This window comes from Pinus tabuliformis, chromosome 4_2 (genome assembly GCF_031772625.1).
Source record: "Pinus tabuliformis cultivar Carrire ecotype Pingquan chromosome 4_2, CPIR1, whole genome shotgun sequence".
Classification (NCBI taxonomy): domain Eukaryota; kingdom Viridiplantae; phylum Streptophyta; class Pinopsida; order Pinales; family Pinaceae; genus Pinus; species Pinus tabuliformis.
Window position 1 is genome coordinate 705830465 of NC_142304.1, and position 16838 is coordinate 705847302.

Sequence of the window (16838 nt, forward strand, 5' to 3'; positions counted from 1 at the left end):
CCACGTGATGTAGATATACAATTCCTAAAATGCAATCTAAGATGATAAACAGTCGTTTAATCTTCTTTTTGCAATGAAAATCCTAGCTACTAAGGAAAGAGAAATGAAATTCTTTCAACATAGAGCAGAGAGCACACACTAGATGCACTATCTTAAATCACAATCAACAAGTAGTCTAAATGAAAATGCACATGCATGTATTTGTTTTCTGCTTTCTTAATGTGTGAATGACAAAAAGAATGCTAAATACAAATCTGAATTATTTCTTCTTTCAAAGCGACAGTACTAACGATTTTCTTTTCAAAAAACGACAGGAAGGCAAGATGACACTTTGCGATTTTGAATTGAAAACTAATTTTGACACTTGAAATACTTATAAATTCAGATCAAATACAAGAGTAATAGTGTAATCGACTACCAAAAAGAGAAGTATTCTTTTCCTTGACTGAAAATGACACTTGCGACACTTCCAAATCAAAAGACGACAGTTCAATTAAGCTACTATTTTGTAAGAGAGAACTGTAAATGACACACAATACATAAAAACATTCACAATTCTTTGTACAATAGAGGTTGGATGATGCAAAGAAGGGAGTTTCAATAGTGGTCTACTGATCACAAACAACGAAACATCTAAATAAAACTGAAGACAGTGAAGAAAAAACCAAAATCCAGAGGGAGATCTAGTCTTGTCTGATCATCGCACCTGTAACACAAGGAAACAGGGATGCATCCCACCTACTGCACATGGGCGGTGCGATGCATCTAGATTTCCTAAAGGAGAGGGTGCGATGGTCAAGGAACGAGACTTTAACTTGGTTTTTGGTCATAGATTGCAGTTTAGTTCAGGGATTTAGGCTGAGCAAATGATAGTCACTAACTACAAAGTATAGGGCTGATCTAATGAGGTTACTCAAGCTACCTCTAGGGCACTTAGGATGTTTGCAAGTCAATTTTTCAGTTCATAAACAAACCTGGAGATTGACTGAAGCAGCGTTGATCTACTTTGCACTTGCATAACAAATGCAGTTCAAAGGCTAGCTGGCTTAACTTCAGGCTCCGTTTGTGGTTTATGAATCAAACAAATAGAGACAAGCAATAAAAGTAATCGCTCCCCATTGGAGTCACCATTTTGTTATCAGGAAATCTAGTGTCTATTCAGAGCTGCTAATCCCACTAAGACGGGTAGCTATCTTAGAAACAAACAAATTAAAGTCACTTGTTTTTCCTTTACGAGAGAGAGATGGGAAAGAAGCAGAGAGTACCAACCTCAGTCTTCTGCTTGGCTCCTTGCTTGTTTCCTTTCCCCTTTGACAGAATCTCGCCACTACTTCCTTACTTGTCCAGCTTCAAAGAGCACCTGTAGATTCACAACAGCATAATACCATCAAAGCATAGAGATCTTTCATTGTAAACAATATAGGATCAGATATATATTGACCATATAAATGCATATAACAGCACAATATTCAGAGATACACAAGGATATGGAGGAAAACTCAAATAGATTTATTATTAAAATTCGTAGAAAAGAGGATTACAACCACTTGGTCTAACCCAGCTCCATCCTCCCAGCTTAAAAGCCCTCTTCACCTCACACAAAGAAAGATCACCCAACAATGTCTTCAAAGAGAAACCAGCAGCACCTCTTTGCAAATTACCAAATTCCAACCTCTAGCCTCTGGATCTCTAAGATGAGGGATGCATATATAGATATTTTCAGAGGTATGAGTTAGCTCTGGTTTTTTATTAGTGTCATTCCACTGATAGTTCTTGGTTCCACTTGGAGATTTCATTGATCTCTTACTCATCCCTGGGTGAATTCTGAAAGGCAAGTGTCATATGAGAAGTTTCTAGAAGATTCCTTGATCATCCACTTAGCAAAATGTCTCTACCATTTGTCTATTCTCACTCATCACACCCTACAGAAGGCCTTTTCAGTATGCATCGCACCTCTCGTGTGTACAAGGTGAGATGCATCGCACCCTGGCCATGGAGCAAGTGAGATGATCCAGTTTTGACCAGTTCTGAGCAGTTTTTCAGGGAGAAATTTTGGGAGATGATGTAATCAGCTGACCTTGCTCCTTTAGGGTATGAAACAACACTTTTAGGGACTTAGAAGCCCTTGGTTTATGGACATATGTGATTGGGGTTGTAGTGCCCAAATATTTCTATAACACTTAACCCATTATAATCGTTCCACACACTTCGCGGATCCTTTACCATTCCTTTACCCAAAATTTCGGACTTTGAGCCCCAAAACCATTACGGGGAGGTCCGCTACCCAATAGTTCAACACAAGAAAAAACCAAAGCTAACTAAGGTATATGGAACTTTAACTTATGTTGCATATTAGTTGTCATGAACCACAATAATGAAAAATTTAACACAACACCTCATTCTAATGTAATTAAGTATATACATTTATTCAGTCTGATTATCAACATTGCTCATTTCAGTGATGCAATATGCACATAGGTTCATGTGTAATTTCCATAACTATAAGTGTCATTTCTACACAAGATGCATCCACACATTCTTCATATTAATAGCACAAATACAGTCCCAAGTCCAGAATTATTGCAACCAGAAATGCACCATGATTTATAAGTAAACAATCATAAATGGATACTTATCTTTAAATGTGAAGGGAAACTGAGTCTATCTATTAAGATTACCAACCTAGGTTCCATTACAACAACAAGTAACACATGAGAAACATTTATCTATGAGAAATATAAGCTCTTCATACACATAAAAAAGATGAATTGTTAGGCTAAATCCAAGGATCACAAAACAGGTGATTTGATCCTGGAATCAATCCCTTGAACAATGTTAGTGGTTATAGGAGCCTATAACAACAAGAATTATGCCATTGTAACATGAATGGATCTCCATTCTACTCACTATCAAGAAAGTAATCAACACACACATACTATTTGCAAGAAACTTGGGTTGAGAATCACAAATGGTGCCACATCATGAATCATAACTTTATTGCCAGATCAAAACGACTCTTCAGTAGGTCCAAGTAATGCATTAGTTAGCCTATATAAATAATGAAACTCAATGCATGGTTCAAACATGAATAGTATTGGCTCACATGAGAATATAAATACTTATCACTGGTTGTTAAGAAAATGAAGAACTCATATTCATTCACACATCCTGATCCAAAATGGATTTTGGATAGACTCCTAAGTCTAAGTGTTCCTCACAGAGGAAAATGAAAGTCCAAGGAAGTTCCTGGACATAGCCCCATTGCAGAGATCTTTTCATTCTGAATCTACTGCAACTTGAATGGGAAAAAATGGACTTAGGATGCAGAAGTTATCACCAAAAGAAGATGCCCTATGTTCTTTAGAAAAAGAGGAAAAATCCTCTAAAATGGGCAAAAAAAAACCCTTATAAAGGGAAATCGCATCAGACCAGGGCAAAAGAGTGGACTTAAGCAGAAAGGGGAGAAACCTCCGATCCACCGACTTGATGTATCGGATCGGAGGCAGACACATATGCGATATCGGGACCCTGGATCTGGCGATTGCGATCATGCGATATGTCGATCGCTGATGATCGGATTGGTGAATCGGCATCGGCGATGCACAAAACCCCACGCTGAGCAACATTGCGATGACCGAAATTGACAATTGGTGATCGACGACCCCCGATGCCAATGAAAAGTCCAGACCCGATAAGTTTTCACAACTCGATTGTATAAAATTTTAGGTTCAGGAATTCGGATTTTCATGTATTTCCCATGTATTTGGGATTTTACACAAAACACATATGCGTTGCGATAAGAGATGAATATGAACCTGAAAGGGTTTATGAATGCATATGTATAAAATTTCAAGTCTGCCATAAAGCCATTTTGTGGAATTTTCAATGTTTTAATGTATTTTTCAAATACAAAGGGAAACCACGAAACGAGCGGGATTTTGGGCGGGCCGTAGGTGGTAAGTGGTTTTGACCTGGCTTCGCCTGAGCCCATACACTGGTTGCCATGTGGCTAGGAACTAGAGAGAGAAAACCATCCTTTTCAGGTGGGTAATCTCTATGCACGTTAGCCACCCGAAATCAATAATAGTCGTTGATCAACGATTACTTGCGACGGCGCACGAAGACGGATCTGAAAGGATATAAGGTGGAATTAATGACATTTAAAGTCTGATAGACCATGCTTATACAGATTTTCCTATGTATTTGTGTATTTCTCTATGTAAACAGAGAACAACTATTTCTGGGGATTTCAAGCGCCATGGGTTCCTCCTGTTACAGAACATGTGCCCACCATCCCGAAAGGCGTTTAGCAATGATTGCTAACACTCAGAGGGGAATTTGAGCGAACAGAGGCAAAGAGACCAGAAGGGGAAACAAATAGATAAGCACTGATCAGATTAAAAGACATGAATGTCAGAGACAGAAGGAGGCTGAAATCAGTTGCAGAGTCGAGAGAACAGAGGGAGACCGAAAGCTACTCTGCAGAGCAGCCAAGGGAGTCACTTGGAGGTCAAGTGAAAAGCCAGAGAGCTGCAGAGAGCCAAAGAAGCCAGAGCTGAAGAGCCAGAGCCAGAGCCAGAGCTGAAGAGCTAGAGCCAGAGCCAAGGGCCAGAGCCAAGAGCCAGAGCCAGAGCCTAGAGCCAGAGTGAGTGTCGAGAGCCGAAAAGTCGAAAGCTTCAAGAGCCAGGGATAAAATGGTGTCTAAACCCATTGTTTCTATGTAAAACAGTGGAGTTGAGCCAAGAGCTTGTAAAAGGACTTTGCCATAATCCCAAAGAGCCTAATTGAGTTGACTAGAGCTCATGGAGACGTAGCCCAAGAGTTTTGGGTGAACTCCTAGTTAAATTGTTGTCTTATGTGTGATGTTTTATTGTTGCATTATATTTGTTGCGTTAGTTGTTGTTATATCAGTTCAAGAAAATAGACTTAAAAACACATAAACAGTCAATAATAAATAGAAGCATACCCCTTATTTCAAGCACATATTCAATTCCGCATTGGTTAATCATAAAGACTTGGGAACATTTAATCTTTGGAAGTAGGAGAGGTCCTTGTAAGTTAGACAAGAAGCCTAAGTGCCCCATTTTTAGATCAGGTGGTATCAAAGCTTGAGATTGATTAACCATGCCTTCAAAGAAGGTTATATCAGAATTCTTGATTGATAGAGCAAAGATTTCTTGTCTGGAAGGTGTTTAAACAGTCAGAGGTTGATTGTATGCTTGTTTTGCAGACTGACTATTGTTTAAGTTTGCAGAGGTGAAGGGAAAGTTGTTGATAGCTCAGTCTAGGAAGGACAAGAAGGAAGAAGGGCTGAAGGCATTCTTCTATTCCAAAGGACCTCAAAGCAATCCTTGAAGCACAAGAGGTTTGTTGCAAAAGGTTGCTTAATAAAGCCCTTTATTAATCTTGTTTGAAGTTCTTTTGTTCATTGGTATAATGACAACTTCTACAAGTGAATCCTCAAATTCCTCCTTCATCACAAGACTTTATGAGGGAGACTTGAAGCAAGACTTGTTCATCATGATGGATAAGGTGAGAGAAATGTATGAGGATGGAAGAAAGAGTAGCATACTTAGAGAGCAGTTGAATTCCATGAAGGAAGAGAAGCAGTTGCTTTCTGACAGACTATAGGAAATGGAGAGGCAACTTCATATTGCAAATATGAACCTGAAAAGGATGCATGAGTTGGAGTCATAGCTCTTTGTTGCCCAAGAAGCCTTAGTCAAGTATCAGCTTGAAGAAGAGGTAAACCATTCCAGTTTGTCTTCAAATTCCTCTAAGAATGCTCATATTGGTTCTTTTGAAAAACATACCAAAGGCATAGGTTCCAAGCTAATGTCCAAGATGGGTTATGAAGGAAAAGGCTTGGGTAGACATGCACAAGGTATTGTTGAGCCAATAATAATTGAGGAAAGGCCTAAATATTTGGGTCTTGGCTATGGGCAAGCTTATGGAGAAAGTTCCAAAGCTACCATGAAGACCATTAAAACAGCTCCAAGAAGGAGTTGCATTGTAGATCTTCAAGAGTGTGAAGGTTGTATTAAGGAGGAATGCAATAGCTTGAAACATCATTTGCAGGATGCAAGTGTTCAGAAGTACACACATGAACCAAAGAGTTGTGGAAACTCTAACACCCTAGAAGAGATTGATGGTGTTCCAAAGGGAGCCACTTCTTCGTTTGCTTCACCTCCTCATGAAGGAAATAAAGGTGAAAGAGAAAGGTATAAATCTGGTTCTAATCATCTTCCTTTTGCTTTTGCAAAGCATGATAAATTTCCACATAAGCATGGGAAAAGAATTGCATCTTCCTTTTGTGGTTTGGATAACCATCACATTTCTAAATGTTGGAAGAGAATGGCCACATACAGGAAACTTTTGAAGGAAAAGAGGCAAAAAGCCAAAGGTCCATTGGACAAGGAAAATCATGCTGTCAAGTGGATGCACATGTGTTGCACTTACTGCCATAAGCAAGGGCATCTTGCTGAAAGGTGTTGGACTCTGAATCCAACAATTCTTCCACAAAAGCTAAGGAAAGTGGAAAGAGAAGATGGCAGAAATGGAAAGGAAGATTCCATGACTGATGTGTCTCAGTATGATTCACATGTTGATGTTGATGTGCAGACAAAGGTAGTACCTTTGAAAGGGATTGGTGAGAAATGGCTAGAGTTCTTATCCAATTAAGGTTGCATGTCTATTGATGCATCTATTTGCATTTCTTTGTTAATGAAATGCAAGTTGCAGGTTCTTACCAAGAAGGTGAATGGAAAAGTTGAGGAGGAGAGTCACTTTATTGCTGCAACATTATATTTCATTTCAGCTTTGAAAGTATAGTGTACTTTAGTGAAAGCTGAAGGATGAAAGGCATGCATGAGCATGATGTGCATGGACACGGGGATGTTGATATCTTCCTTGTTTTGAACATGTATGTGTAATTAACTTGTAGGTTTGATTGCTTTGACATGCATGTGATGCAATTTTGACTTGGGAGAAGTTAACTTGGTCTCCAATATGGAGATAATAATGAAGTGTTTCATCTTTTGAAAAGAGTCCTAATGGTAGTTTTCTATGTGCTTGACTTGAAGGGTCATTTGTTTAAAGGCATGTTTTGTGGGCTTGTTATCTAGTCCATCATTTGTATGCAGATGTAAGACATGGAGGTGTTCACAAGCTGTGAAATCTGTTTCTTTTGTTGAAGCAGGAGTTTAGGCCATCCAGTTGTTGTTTGTATTTCTATTGTTGTTAACAATTGTTGTTGATAGCTTGTCAAACAGATACAAATGAAAGTTTTGTGGAGTAGATGAACTTCACATTTGTTTGAGCCACCTTGGATCAATGATCAAGGCAAAGAAGTTCAAACCACCTTCTGTGATAATTTCAGTAGAAGTTCTACAAGAAGGCAAGGAGGAAGATAGTTCTTCCCAAGAAGACCATCCCATCTAGGAAAGGAAGTGGTTAAAGACCTTGGTTTAGAGGCACTATGCAAGGCAAGTGTGTGGAGGTTGAAAGAAGAGGGTGTTGTTACTCTCAGGTACTATTCAGATCAGTATATTAGTCTTTTGGAGACTAAAAGTCCTTTTAGTGGGAAGGCATGATCAAAAATGGATTTTGGATAGACTCCTAAGTCTAAGTGTTCCTCACAGAGGAAAATGAAAGTCCAAGGAAGTTCCTGGACATAGCCCCATTACAGAGATCTTTTCATTTTGAATCTACTACAACTTGAGTGGGCAAAATGGACTTAGGATGCAGAAGTTATCACCAAAAGAAGATGCCCTATATTCTTTAGAAAAAGAGGAAAAATCCTCTAAAATGGGAAAAAATCACTTATAAAGGGAAATTGCATTGGACTAGGGCAAAAGAGTGGACTTAAGTGGAAAGGGGAGAAACCTCTGATCCGCCGACCCGATGTATTAGATCGGAGGCAGACACATATGCGATATCGGGACCCTGGATCTAGCGATTGCGATCATGCGATATGCCGATTGCCGATGATCGGATCGGTGAATCGACATCGGTGATGCACAGAACTCTAGGTCGAGCGACATTGCGATCGCTGAAATCAGTGATTGGTGATCGACGACCCCTGATGCTGATAAAAAGGCCAGACCTGATAAGTTTTCAAAGCCCGATTGTATAAAATTTCAGGTCCGGGAATTTGGATTTTCACGTATTTCCCGTGTATTTGGGATTTTACCCAAAACACATATGTGATGTGATAAGTGATGAATCTGGACCCGAAAGGGTTTATGAATGCATATGTATAACATTTCAAGTCTGCCATAAAGCCATTTTGTGGGATTTTCAATGTTTTAATGTATTTTTCAAATACAAAGGGAAACCATGAAACGAGCGGGATTTTGGGCGGGCCGTAGGCGGTAAGTGGTTTTGGTCGGGCTCTGCCCGAGCCCATACACTAGTTGCCACGTGGCTAGGTGCCGAAGAGAGAAAACCACCCTTTTCGGGTGGGTAATCTCCATGTGCGTTAGCCACCTGAAATCAATAACAGTCGTTGATCAACGATTACTTGCGATGGTGCCCGAAGACAGATCCAAAAGGATATAAGGCGAAATTAATGATTTTTGAAGTTCGATAGACCGCGTTTGTGTAGATTTTCCTGTGTATTTGTGTATTTCTCTGTGTAAACAAAGAACGACTATTTCTGGGGATTTCAATCACCGATGGTTCCTCCCATTACAGAACAGGTGGCCACCATCCTGGAAGGCATTTAGCAATGATTGCTAATGCTCAGAGGGGAATTTGAGCGGACAGAGGCAGAGAGCCCAGAAGGGGAAACGAACAGACAAGCACTGATTGGCTTAAAATCCATGAATGTCAGAGACAGAAGGAGGATGAAAGGAGTTGTAGAGTTGAGAGAGCAGAGGGAGACCAAAAGCTATTGCACAGAGAAACCGAGGGAGTCACTTGGAGGTCAAGTGAAAAGCCAGAGAGCTAAAGAGAGCCAAAGAAGCCAGAGCTAAAGAGCCAGAGCCAGAGCCAGAGCCAAAGAGCTAGAGCTAGAGCCAAGGCCCAAAGCCAAGAGCCAGAGCCAAGAGCCAGAGCTGAGAGCCAGAGCGAGAGCCGAGAGCCAAAAAGCCAAGAGCTTCAAGAGCCAGGGATAAAATGGTGTCTAAACCCATTGTTTCTATGTAAAACAGTGGAGTTGAGCCAAGAGCTTGTAAAAGGACTTTGCCATAATCCCAGAGAGCCTAGTTGAGTTGACTAGAGCTCATGGAGACGTAGCCCAAGAGTTTTGGGTGAACTCCTAGTTAAATTGTTGTCTTATGTGTGATGTTTTATTGTTGCATTATATTTGCTGCGTTAGTTGTTGTTATATCAGTTCAAGCAAATAGACTTAAAAACACATAAACAGTCAATAATAAATAGAAGCATACCCCTTATTTCAAGCACATATTTAATTCCGCATTGGTTAATCATAAAGACTTGGGAACATTTAAGCTTTGGAAGTAGGAGAGGTCCTTGTAAGTTAGACAAGGAGCCTAAGTGCCCCATTTTCAGATCACATCCTTACAAGGGTCATAACCATCCATTTGGTAGGTAAACACAAGTGAGAAGGTTTTTCATACAGACCATTGGAATATCAATCCATATTTCAACATGAAAATCATACAAGATTACACAAGGTGAATTATCTTGGATTATAATGAAGATGGTAAACTAAGTTTGGGACTTCAACTCTCCACCCAACCATAGACAATTTCCAGCCAAGCTACTTGCAGATGTCACCCCCAAGCTAGATTCCAAGGCTTTGTGGTGGTCTTTCTCAAGGGAATGAACACCAATATACTATCTGAAATAGGGATTCTAGAGCTTATTCTTCCTCAACCCACTATTTGGTCAACGACTCACCAATGCATAAGGAATTCCAGTGGTCAACTGCCTCTACCCTCTAGAATTATAATGAAGGAATAAAATTACTTGGAAAAAACCAAAGGCTTGCTTCCTCTCCTCTCTTTTGTGTTGCCTCCTGTAGCTCGATCTCCTTTCCTACAAAATTCAAGATCTCTCTTCCCACTCAAGTTTGAGACCTAATTCTCTCTCTTTTTCTGCATATTTTCCCTCGGTGAATTACTCCTCCTTCCTGAATGAATGAGAATAAGTCTTTGAGTGTCCCAACTTCCTCCTCTCCTCCTTTTTTGTTGTTGTACAGTTCCCTGTCAGCACTATGTCTCTCTTTAATTTTCCTTTCATTTTGTTGTATGGTTGCCTTATTGTGGTTTCCAAGTTAGCATGGGCTTGTCCCTGGTGCTGTATCCCAATTAATTTCCAACAATAGACCCATTCCATAGACCATACATGTGAATTTAAAGCCCAATTACCAGTCTTTAATGGTTGTCATATATTTTATATTTTCCCTTCCTTCAGTAAGTAAGTTGAACTTCCCAAGAAATTTGACTTCCCCATATATCTTAGAATCAATGTCCCTTACTTAGCCCATTTAATTTTTTTAATTTAATTACATGATGATATTACATGGCTAATTCGAACCATTCAGGGGTTGCTCTATTACAAACCCCTCCCCCTTGGGGGAACATCATCCTCGATGTTCTCTTTCCATATACACAAAGGAAATATACTAAATAAAGAAACTACAATTCATTGTCTTTATAGATTTATATTCACGTATTTTTACAAAAATTACATGTATTTACATGTCACACATTCATAGTTGCGTGCCCAACAACTAAATCAATTATAACAAAAAATTGAAATAATATCAGCCACTTTATGTGGCTCTTTGTAATTTTCTAGTGCTTTTTTTGCACCAAATTCGGCTTGGATTCTTTCCTTTGTTCTAGAGGGTAGTATGCCTCCAATATCCAACATTTTATCTCTTTTTTGCACTCTTGTTTCATTGATGAATAGGTCCCAGCTCATTGCTTCCTGGTACAACCGCAATGTGCTTCTAATTCCAATCAGTTATGCTCTTGACTGAGAAACTCAATTCATTTTACGACCTTCCCTTCTTTGTTTCTCAATCCCTCGTGAAATTTAGTTACCCCCTCTCCATGCAGTCACTCACCTTCAAATTTTAGGCATCGCCTTCTCTACTACTCAGTCCATTGGGAGATCTAATCCTTGACAAGGCTTCCTCGCATCAAAAGGAGTTCAAATTCATGGCATGCCCTTCCCTTAAAAACTACCATAAGTTCATAGCATGCTTCATGGGAATCAATTGACATCATTAGTGTTAGTGTATCATAATGGCCCCATTCTTGGAATCTTTAGTCAATGTGTCACTACACATTTGATATCATTCAAGTGCAACTATTTATCTTTTAGATAAGTCCATTCACTCAACTGGGTGATTTCATGCTTTCCTCATTAGAAATTTGTTCATGAGTTGAACTTGGAATTATCCTTTGATTCTTATCAAGGCCTTCGCTCTTTGCATCATACCATCAGCTTTAAACATACCACATTTATTCCTTTCGGGTGGGTCCTGTTATCACTCCAGGAAACTCTCCTAGGTTGTAGCTTGAAGATGCTTGGTAACATATAAATCTTCAATATCATTCTCTGAACTATTGGAATGGACAGGGGTTCGGATCAAGTCAGATGACTGTTTCAACTTTGTTTCCATTGAAGACATGCATGAATACCCTCATCTTGACAAGGATTTAGACCACTAATGCTCAATAGTTTATAGATTTAATGAATAAATGGAGAATCCTGACTGTACCAGCAGATACATATATAAACACATATGAATGGCTAGCTACAGAAAGTAAATGAAGCTTGCAAATCTAATTTATCAACACAGAGATAAGATGACAGTTATCTGGCATTAGACATAGAAGAAAACATGAATAACCTATTCAAGTGCAAGCTTAGAATAGAGGAGAAGATGGCAATTGAACATGTAACAACAAAAGAAGCTTGTATTACTGGAATGAAGATGAGACGCTGGAAGGAACAGAGTATCCACAGTCTCCAAAAGTTGAACCCTTAATCCTTTGATCTTTCAGCAATTTATAATCTTTTTACAATGCTCTCAGGCTCTCTAAGGCTTGAGATGTCTTAATCTATCCCCTCTGTCTTCTAACTACTCGATTCCATAACTAGGCAAACATGACCTCATAGGTCTCTTTTCCTAGCAAACACGGTAACCAAATTTTGGTAATTTTGCTGTGCTGTCAGGTGGCTCGCTCATGCCTGTTATAGAAATTTTTGTGCCTTACAGCTATAAGCATGAAATGTCCATAATTCAAGGGATCCAAAGTCCCTAAAGATGTTGTTATAGCTCCTAAAGGAACAAGGTCAACCAATGACAGCTTCTCCCAGAAGTTCTCCACCAAAAACCACTCAGAAATAGTCAATTCAGGATCAATTCAGAGGCTCCACTAGCTGCCTGCGTTGAAATGCAGAGTCTACACTGGCTAGGTGCATTGCAACGCAGGTGGAAGCACTACCAGGGTGCGCTGAGCAGGAAATGACAAATGGCAAGCTCATTCAACGAGGTGGAAAGACCCTGGAAGCTTCCGGAATCTTCTCCAATGACACTTGCCTCAATGAATTCGACTAGTGATGAGTAAGAGGTTCTCAACCTCCAAGTGGAAGCAAGAACTGACAGAGAGAGGCCACAAGTCAAAACATAAGCTGACTCATCCTCTCTGCTTACATCTATATATGGATCTCTCACCCAGAGGTTCAGGAGGCTGGAATTTTGTACTTTGCATAGAATTGTTGTTGGTTTGAGATTGAGATTAGTACATTGGGTGATTTATGCTTTGTTGGAGGAGAGGAAGGGATTCCTTTGCTAGGAGGTAGATGCTGGATCGGAACTCACTTGGTTGTATCTCCTCTTGGACTTTATTATCATATCAATAAATTATTTGAGTTTCTCCTACATGTTGTATACCATTGATGTTTTGTTATGCTTACATGTTTAGCTTAATCTGATCTTGAGCTTTTTATGAATGTATATTTGTATCTTTGTGTAGTTTCTCTCTCTTGTGATCTTGCAGGAATTCGGTGAAGCTGGGCCGGTGAGGGAGCAAGAAGCTGGGAGCTACTGAAGAGAGGAGTGATTTGGATCGACAAACTAGCGGAAGACACAGGTTAGTTAGATCCTTCTTCCTCATTTACATTTCATAAAGAAGAACACTCAATTAGTTTACCTCGTTTGTTGCTAAGGCACTATCACACCTTAGAGTGGGATAGGGGCATTCCGAATTGGATACTTTTCCCAACAACAAATTGGTGACTCGGCTGGGGAGAGTATCTTGTTAGTTTATTTGTGTTTCTATTGTTGTTCTTCTCATAAACTCAGGAGTGCCGAATCGAAATGCATTTGCCATTTTCAAATGCAAAGTAGAGATCTGTCACTCTAGTCCACTCACTGGGCCTGTTTTTATGATCTGAACAAACTGATCCACAAGTGCTCTAACAACCCTTTGTGATAGATCTTAGTCCTCCTTTAAATCATCCTCCTAATTGTACCTAATTGATAGCTTTTATCCGGCCAAAAACTGTAGATTTAACTGCAAACCGTGACCCAGAACCCAGAAACAACTCTCGTTTCTGCTTCAGCGCAGACTCTGTGAAGAGGTTCTGCATTTCAACGCAGGTCCCGTGAAGGATACCTGCGCTGAAGTTCAGTTTCTCTGTGCTGAGGGTGCGCTGATCAGCCTTTGCCTTGTGCAGCTGTGGTTCCCTGCTTCCTTTTGCTCAGTTTTATCTCTGTTGTTTGCAGCCTGTTATCAGTAAGTGTACCTATCTGAAACCCCTTTTCTTTGCCTCAATTCCGCCTCAGTTGTATAAAGAAACTGTATTTGTTCTTTGTGTATTTGTTACATCATTTGCAGTTTCCCATTACAAAAGTAAACTAGTCATACTGTCGCCCTTAGATCTAGACCTGTCATAGGTGTCGTTTTGATCTTAGGAGTGAGTTTGTTTGCTGTTCACAGTTGATTGAGCTTTTAATTTTGTAGTTTGGTTTGAATTTATGCATTTCTAGTGTCGAAACAAGTAAATCATAAAGTGTCGTAATCGTCTTTTTTATTTTGAAAAGGGAACTTGTTTATGTTTTCACTTGAAATCGAATTCAAATTTGTACAACAGCTTTCTTTTTAGGCATCAATATTAAGAAAGCGAAAAAAAATACATGCATTTGTGCATTTGCATTTTGATAGTTTGCATGCCTTGATTTAGGAAAAGTGCATTTACAGTGTGCTCTATGCTCTTTGAGAAAAGATTGTGTCTTTCTTTTCCCCTTGTAGCTAGGATTTTCATTGTTGAAAAGATATAAAAGCTTGCTTATCATCTTTAGACTGTATTTAGGAATTGTATCATACATCTCGTGGTGATCGAGAAAGGCAAACTTCTAAGAAAGATCAACCTAAAATAAATTGAATGAACTTAACAACGCTTTGTAACTTAACGCACAACATAGAGGTCTAGGCTAGAGACGTGTTCCGGCGTCGTAAAACCTGGTGATTATCGATCTCGCTGATGGTTGGGTGATTCCTCCTGAGGGACAATAGCGCCAGTACGGATTGTGCTCCCACGTACCGTCGAGTATATATTGGGAGACCCCTATAGGCATAAAACCTTTATCCTTAGGAAGCTGTGTCGGCCGCCCTACTGATCGCAATGCACTGAACACAGCATTCGGGAAGATTGACCGCCCGTACCTTAAAAAGTATTCTGCGGTTTTGCGAAAAGTTTGGCACACCCTCTACCTAGAACTCCAGAGCAGTTCCTTTTGGCCTTTTTCAGACTCTATAACGGAAAAAGTCCATCCGAGCATTTGTCACTTCGGGCTCGTTAAAACATCGAAGGAGACTAGATTCATCTTTTGCTTTTTCTCGACTCTTTAAAATTGAAAAAGCAAGTTGTGTCTAAAGCGTCGTTAAAATTTATTTTAAACAGAACAATCACCCCTTTTTTTTTTCCTGCGTTGATCTTTAGGTTGAGAAAATGGAACCCACCAACCAAGGAATTCCCCTTGGTGGAAATCCTAGTCCCTTCTCCTCTTGGGGAGATGTTGGTGCGCCCCATATGGCCACATTGTCGCTTCCAGGACTGACAATTGGCTTGCCGGTCTGACTCTTCTCAACCAATGTCGTTCAGAATACCACTATTCCTGAACAGTCGAATCAACAGTTAGACCAATCCAGAATTGCCCACCAGCCTTCTACTTCCTCTAATTCTTCCTCTCCTCCTTCCTCTTCGCTTGACGGAACTGGTAAAACAAAAAACCAAGTTCCTAAGGAGAAGAAGGAAAAGAAGAAGAAAGAGAAGAAGAAGAAAGAGAAGAAGAAGAAGGAGCCAAAAGCGACTGGGGGCAAACAAGTGTCGTCTAACAAAAATCCACACACAGCACTGACTAGGCCTAAATCGCCATGTGTCATATGCAAGGGAGACCACTTCCACAGAGATTGTCCCTGCATCCCTCAGATACTAAGGGACTGGTCTCCCCGTTTGCACAATCCGGTGGCGTCAACCTCTGATAGCCATGTTGAATGCATACCGTCAACTAGCAAAAGTGAAGTCCTTGGACAAAAAGGGAGAGCTAGATCTCCCTGTAGACTGTGCGAAGGTGATCACGCCATCCACCATTGTCCCTTCTTAGACGAAGCGAAAAGAGTTTCGGATGATCGTCCGGTTTCACCATTACGACTTCCTCCTGGATATAAAAAACTCTTGCCGAGTCCGTCGTTAGTTGAAAATACAGCTGGCCCGCTCAAGTGGTCAGCTGAAGTGCCGGTCATTGAAGATGAACGAGCTGAATCCATACCCGACGAAAGTCAAAAGGTCGAGGCGGCAGTTGACCCGGTCTTGCCTTCAGAGGATTTATCTTCGAATGATACAGTCACTGAAGAGGATAAAGATGACACCATCCAAATTCTCTTCATCAACACAGACTCCGACGAGCACGGGGGCACTCCCCCCATTCCTTTATCGCAGGAAGGAAGTTCGTCAGAGCAATACCCGGCCGTTTACTCGGTCCCACCACCAAGCAACCTAGTTGTCTCCTTCGACTGGAACCAACTAGGCAGACCCCGTTTGCCAGAAAGCATACCACTCAGAATTATCGTCCAAATATACAGAATGGTCATGGCTGGCACCATCATTGATGAAGGGGCATCTATGAGTATCCTTTCCTCCACTGCTTGGAAAGCGCTTGGTTCGCCAGTGCTTTTGCCTGAAATGAGAAATCTAACAGGCTTTGATAAAGGAACCAGTCGACCTTTAGGGATCCTCCCCAATGTGCCTATCACATTGAAAGGGAAGACCATTCAAATGAACGTGATGGTCGTTCAAGGACCCTTGGATTATAACCTACTCCTTGGATGAGACTATATATATTGCATGGGAGCCATCGTCTCCTCACTCTTTAGAGTAATGTGTTTTCCGCATGAAGGAAGAGTGGTCAAGCTCATGGACCAGCTTTCATTTCCCGGATCACGCATCGCAAATAGTCATATACCATCCCTAAATGGTCTCTTCACGCAAGAAATGTCTCAACCCACGGTCCGTCCTCCCGATGAGCGCGAGTAATTCGGAGGGATATGACTGGAACCCAGGGGGGCATGCGTCCTTTTCTGCTTCGGCAGGAAAACTTTGGGTATAGGGTAGGTTTCTGCAGGAGAATATGACTAGTCTGTACCCCGTCTGTCTTAAAAGAGGGGTTATTCTAGAATAAGATTCTTTAGTCAAAGTTATGTGTTTGGCGCTCGTTTTCACTCACCTTTGTCTATCTCGGTAGACACCGCCGAAGAAATGTTTTGTTTGAAAGATTAATAGAACAATCTTTGGGTAACCTGAAAGAGGTAGGTCTATCCCGGTAAAACAAATGTTTTATTGGACTAAGAAGG